Source organism: Channa argus, chromosome 11 (assembly GCF_033026475.1).
Source record: "Channa argus isolate prfri chromosome 11, Channa argus male v1.0, whole genome shotgun sequence".
Lineage (NCBI taxonomy): Eukaryota > Metazoa > Chordata > Actinopteri > Anabantiformes > Channidae > Channa > Channa argus.
Window position 1 is genome coordinate 21,301,814 of NC_090207.1, and position 6,998 is coordinate 21,308,811.

General features: G+C 37.4%; 1 long non-coding RNA gene across 1 annotated transcript; it reads right to left on the bottom strand.

Annotated features, from left to right (window-relative positions):
* Positions 1-4,519: 4,519 nt before the first annotated feature.
* On the bottom strand, positions 4,520-6,436 carry LOC137136589 (uncharacterized). The gene is made up of 3 exons (XR_010915604.1): positions 6,279-6,436; positions 6,059-6,151; positions 4,520-5,062 (listed from the first exon to the last, which is right to left on the bottom strand). It is a non-coding gene; the product is annotated as an uncharacterized lncRNA (long non-coding RNA).
* Positions 6,437-6,998: the final 562 nt, after the last annotated feature.

Genomic DNA, 6,998 nt, shown 5'->3' on the forward strand with positions numbered 1-6,998 from the left:
GTAAAGCTGTAGTTACTGTAGGTCCACCTCAGTTGTGATGTCAATGGTCGTCAATACCAGAGCAGTTATAAGAGATGAACACTGTTAAAACCACTAAAATATCGACTAACGAGATCAACTTAATCAGTCACATATCAGAGGCAGGCTCTTCAGCAGATAATCTTCTGCAGTAATTTCTGACTTCTATAAGCAAAGAAATAAATGCCAAATTGGCTGACATCTATAAAAGATTATATATTGATGTAATAACTACAAAGATAAATACAGGTAAAGAATTAACATGGTTTGAATACTGGTGTTTAACACAGGAAATATAATAAACTGTTATGGTGAAAGAAAATGGGATTAATCACAGGTGCTAACGTGCTGAAAGGTTAAATTCAGATCATATTTATAAGCATTTCAGAGCATCAGCCTTTCTTAGAACTTAAGGTTTTCAGGACCAAAAGGGAGAGTCCATCCTTGCAGGACACTGTCAGAGCTTCCCCACACTCTTACTTACTTAGCAAAAGATAAACTTGGCTTTAAGAAAATTCTAACTAAGAATGACTCACTTTACTCAAAGGTTACCAAAAAAATAAATAAACCAAGGGAAAATAATTAGACAGATGACGAGGTGAGTTAGGGTCCAGTCTAAACTGAAGTTAACTTTGTGATTTCAAGTTTGACCAGATCAAACCTGATTAAATTACTTCTGGAAACGTATTATTCAGATTTCAAGAAACCTATGATGTGAGTCCATACAGATGCTGTTTTTTTTTTTACCAAATTAAAGTCAATCTCTTCCTTTTTTATGGTTTTACATGAAGGTAAAACCATTTGCATTTACATGTAACATGACAAACTTTGAGTCTTTGCTCATAGAGAAAGTTGATTTAAGCTTTCCAACACATGATCTAAGAAAGGAGAGGGTTTGCTCCCCTTCCTCTGGGAGATAGGTTAAAGGTCAGTTTGTCACTTTGAGCAGTAATCTGTCCCTGCAGCCCTGAGTTTTTAACTTCTCCCCATAAAAGAAAATTGGGGCTTATATGCGATGTTGTATCACTGTTTGTGTGATCACATCGATCTAACAATTTTAAGTTTAAATCATATGCATCATTATTAATTCCACAAATAAAACCGCTTTTTACCTGGGAATAACTGACCTGCTGGTGTTTGTTTTTAAATCTTCATCAGGCTGTGGTTATTTTGATATGGCACTAAATATTCCGCTGGATGAGACTGGGTGGAGTCTGGAAATATATTCTGTCCCATGGAAAAAATCTAAAGAATCTAAAAACAACGATGAGAGTAATGGGAATTGTTTTAGTGCTGTTTTACTCTCATTCTATTCATCCTAAACAAGAAAAATGTCATGAGAAAACTGACGATAAAACGCACCTTAAATAGTTTACTGGTACAACAGATAAATGATACGACGGTTTGGTTACAGTAACAGGAGGAGAAACAATAAAATGTGTTTGTTCATGAAGACAGATTTTAGGAGACACGTACTCTGGACGTTGTGGCCTTTCAGACAAGGAACTCACAGCGGGAGATCACCCGAGTGAGAAGTGTCCTCAGGTGTGAAAATCCGCTTGACTTCCGTGCGCGATCAGCGCCCACAGGAGGCTCAACATGTTCTAAAGTGTTCACATTGGGAAACAGTGTTTTATTTACAGCACATCGGAGCAGCCTGATCAATGTGATTTGTTTCTCTGAAAAACAGCAGTTACAGTCTTTTACTCATCAAACAAAACCAACTGTTCAGTGTTCAATTTCTATTTTAGAAGTTACCACTGGTGATTTACCTAAGTACAAACAGGAAAACAGACTGATCGTCTCCTCAGCCCTGAACAGGAGCTGCTGTAACAAACACGTGAGGTGGAGGAAGTTTCTATTAAAAATGTCCTACACTTAAACTGGACAGGATTTTTAAAGTCAACAAATCCTGGTTCACGTCCATCTCACCTGGAAAAGGCTGTGGACACTGACTCCTGCACATCTTCTGTGTCTGGTTAGTTACTAACACATGATCATTAAACAGTTGAACACAGGCAGTGGGTTGCGCTGGTAGTTTTTTAACCAGAGATCATTCTGTACAAACAGCTTCAGATTAGGTTTCATGATTAGATTAGTCTAAAATTAACTGTTCTAAACAACACTGAACTACATGTTGGACACAGTAGCCTATGAGGAGATGATGATGATGATGATGATGATAACAATAAATTCCAGCTGACAGACTCAGCGCTTGACAAAAGGAGCAAAAATAGAACTCACGTTTTCATAAACTGCGCCAACTGTGAATTTTTAAAACAGAAAATAGTCTAAAAATGAGCTCGTTGACAGCTGTGGGAGGTGGTTGTAGTTTAGCCAAGAGCTGACACCAAAGCAAAATTACAGATCCGCATGAAAAACGTAACACTTACACTGAAAACATCCGGGGACATTTATAGACCGAATTTGGTCCATAACTGGTCTTGGTCTTTAAGTGAATTATAATATTAAACTATATGGAAAATAACAGCATAAGTCAGATACGTTTTTTATAAATCATTTGGTGGAAAAGTCACTGCAGTACATGCAGTTCTCAGATCTCTACAGCAAAACCACGCACAGTAAAACATGACCACAGCCCACGATGAATAAAAACTAATCCAAGTAATTAACGTAGAATTTCCACCGTGTGTAGTTTTTCCAACACTGGTGATCTGTAGACCTGTGCTTCCAACTAGGGGAAGAGAGGAGAACTTATTTTAATAAAGAATGAAGACTTTAAAGCTGATTGATGGCTATAGGTCTTTCATGGAAGAACTTTGGAATCAAACTTACAAATCCGGCATAAAATCTCATCACGAGAGACGGAGACACAATCTATAGGAAATCTTATGTCCATCACATCATCTGACAAAGTCAACATCCTGTCTCCGAGGTCTACAGACAATTCCTTGGACTTCATGACTTGGCTTGTGGTTATGTGGTATTGTTAATAGAATTTTGAGGAAAATAATGAATTTGATCCATTTTGGAATAAGGCGGCAACATAAAATGTGAATACTTTCTGGATGCACTGTAGTATATGTTATTTTAATCTCTATTAGTGATTAGTGATATTGTTATGAAACTGTGTGTGCAGCTGCCCCATGCTGAAATGTTTAACACGTTACAGTATGAGCTCTGTAGCGCCACCGTGTTGCCAGTTATATAACTCGTTTTGTAATTTTAAAAAAATGCAATGACTGATTTGAATGAAACTTTTCTTTCTTTTCTTTCTCCACAGGGGGGCGTTATGGTGGGTGCTTTTATTTTTGTCATCTTATCTTCAGAACTTCATTAGTGTTGAGAGGGCAAGATGGCAACAGTTGATTCCTCATGACAGGCTGCCATCTGCTGGAGAGTTGGTGAATAGCAATTGAAAACGTCTTCATCGTTTCATGTGCTGTCACTTCCAATCTCACAGCATCAAACAGCAATATCTCAAAAACTACACATGCTAACATGATGAAATGCTTCACATATTACAGTGTTGCCTCTATTGCTCCGCTGGATGTACTGCAAATGATTTTTATTGTTTTGTTCAAGTGCTGTCGCTTCTACAATGTTCAGAGCTGCAGATTCGAGGATGGCTGCAGCAATCACACGCATTTTCTGTTGGAAATGCCCATTATAGTTATTATTGTCATCATGATCTCTTATTATTGTGACTTCCTTACTTATTTGCCACCTAGCTACTTTGGCATAATTTCAGCGAGAAACACAATTTAAACTTCAAAACTTTCAATTTATAAAACGACAAGGGAAAGAAAATGTTCAGCTTATAAAAGCCATTATTGCTCGTATATGACTTTTGGAAAAAACTTTGTTGCTTGTACTTTGCCACCTCGAGTTATGTCCCGCCCAACTGTGCTACTTCTTTACATTTTGTCCATTGATTTTGGGGAGAATATCCACTGTGCTTAGGACAAAACTCTGCCAATACAGGTTTCCACTGGTAATCACAAGAAACATTTTGCATAAATAGCAGAAGGAATTCAAGTCAGACTGAAGCCTGAAAGTGAAAAGATGAGTGGGAACTGTTAAATATTTGTTTGGTCAAGTCACTTGGATCAAGTAAGCTTACGAATCACATTTTGTATTTGCACACTAATTTTTTTCCAGAACTGCACTACCTCACCTTTATTGCCTGATTGCTCTTATTTTGTTTGCTCTTATTTTTATTTTATTTGTATTTTAGTTTATTTCTATTTTTTGTCAATTCTCATTTTACTTACTGTATGAAATTTAGAGTGGAGGGGAAAGTAAGATTATTATTTTCATTATTTTTATTTCATTATACAGGGAAACATGCGTTCTATCTGTGCATATGACAATAAACACTTTGAATCTTGAATCTTGAATCTTCATCTACCTTTGCATCTTAAAGTCATAGCATTACCACAATCAGAGTCCCTGAAATGAAAATGGCACTGAAAATAATGACATTGTGATGTGTCACAAACGTTACAGTGAAAAAAGAATATACAAATCTCTACACAGATCCATTCTAGGATTTAATTTTTTATTGTGTGATGACATAAACGGTTGACAGTACAGAACTGTAAATGTCTGTGAAAGTTTTAGAATACTTATAGTACAGGAACTGGCTACAAATATACTAAAAACTCAAGTCAAAACTTTGCAAAACCTGGGTCAATACTTAAAGCACATTGGTCTTTAATGGAACATGCTCTTAAATGATACATTGCATTTATTCCAATATTGTAAAATAGCATGAACATTTTTTTTTCCTGGTGTGGGAAACTTTTGTATCAAGGTTCTAATTCCAATGGGATTTTGATGTAGAGATCTCTCTTTAATGTTTATCTTCATAGCTGACTTTGCTGTGACTGGATTCCTCTGCTTGTTGTAGCCAACATGTGCAGCTCAAAGATAAAACAGCTTATCTGAAAGCTGGATGGCTGGTTCCAAGTGCAGGTACTGACCAGACAGGAAAGCCAGTTTGTGGGCATCCTTGCATGGTGCTGGAACAGGAATGGGGCCTGGCCAGTTCCAGTACAAATGGCAAATCTTGAATGTTAACCTGAAGTGGGACAAAGTAATAATACTGTGTTATGCAACAAACAATACATTTACATTAAAGCCATATGACGTAAGACAAAATAGTATCATATGATAATCTGATAATTAAAAATAATGATTTGAACTAATATTCTGACTGCCTTTTCTAATTGTGCTCTTTATATTGTGCCGGACTTTTGCTGACACACATACTCTTCACCATCACTGGTGAACATCCAGGGAAAGGACATTGACAGAGTGGTCTCCCACAAATACCTGGCTGTTCACCTAAACAGTAAACTGCACTGGACAGATATCACAGACTCCCTTTATGGGAAAGGACAGAGCCGACTCTCTCTGCTGAGGAGACTAAGGTCTTTTGGAGAGCAAGGATCACTACTGGAGACCTGACTCTGCGGTGGCCTCATAGTCTGCTGGTGCAGTAGCATCTCTACAGCATAAGTTGTTCAGGAAGGCCAGCTCAGTCCTGGACAAAGTACAGGAGGTGGGAGAAAGGAGGATGGTAGGCAAGCTATCATCCCAGCTGGAGAACAAATCTCAACCCATGTATGACACACTGACATCTCTGAGCAGCTCCCTCAGTGACAGACTGTTACATCCTAAGTGCCTAAAGGAGCGATATTGTAAGTCTTTTCTCCCTGCTGCTGTCAGACTTTACAACCCGAGCTGCTCCCAGTGAACCAATACTCACTATAATATACATTCCTACTACTGACTGTAACACAGTGCAGTAACATCAACCCCAGTGCAATTGTTTGTTGATTGTATACTTATTTGTACTGTATACTTATTCGTATCCTATACAGAAATTCTTGCTGTATTCTCACATACTCCCCCTCTGAATAAAGTCAAGACAATGTCATGATTCCATTGCATGTGGAACGAGGCTTTTGATAAGAATCAATTCTTAATCCTAAAGGTACATTCCATTCTGAGGTCTGAAGGTATAAGACAAAGCTAACAGGACCAGAACATGGTGCTGACACATGAAACCCACCTTCATAGCTATGAAGTCCTTCCTCATTTTCTCAGGGATTCCAGTCATGAAGGAAAGCTCTGGAACCAAAAGCATCTCTCCAGTAATGATTTGCTGCAACAAATCAATAATATAAAATTATCTACACGGTAATTCCAATGCTAGAAAAAAAATACTTCAGAAATAAATCATTTTTGTGAACTTGCCTATGTTTATATGCTGCTGTTGAGTGTGTACTCACATGACATCCAGCACAGAGTCATTCCGTCAGACACAATGTAGGTATAGGTATAGGCGCCCATCTGTGCGCTCGATACTGGTTGAATAGCCCGGCCATAGTTTGTCTGCCTCCAACAGACAAACCGGACAATAAATAGGCCACGGTTGTCAGGGTGTCACTAGTGTCTGCTCCCTGATGTTAAAGTGTAACTTAGAACTAACCAATGATTTCCAAGTATTATCGCGCTCTCTGCATCATAATGATTTCACCCCACCAGTTTCAGTCCAATCATCTTCGTTACCCTTTAACAAAAGAACATCAAATCACGTTATTTCGTTAAACATTCTCAAAGTGTTAAAGAGTTTAATTTTCTAAAGCAGTCTGGCTTTGTGTGAAACAGATCAGAAAGACCATTTAACACATACAGATACAACTAAAAACACAAATTACAGCAGTAAGATAATAGAATTGGGGTTTTCTTCAAGTAGGAATATTGTTTAATAAAATACTAAACAAAATTAAACATGTCATGATCAAATGACTGAGTGGATGAGAGACAGAATGTTTTGTCAGTGTTGCAAAATGTGTGTTGTTTAATAATTTACCATAAGTCTAAAGAGTTAGTTAGCTAAATCAACTAACAGTAACAACTGCCTTTAAATAATTAAACATTATATGACAATACAACAGTTCTTTCAAAGCTGAGCTTTAAATTAAACTAAGGTTGGTTTGAGTAAAACA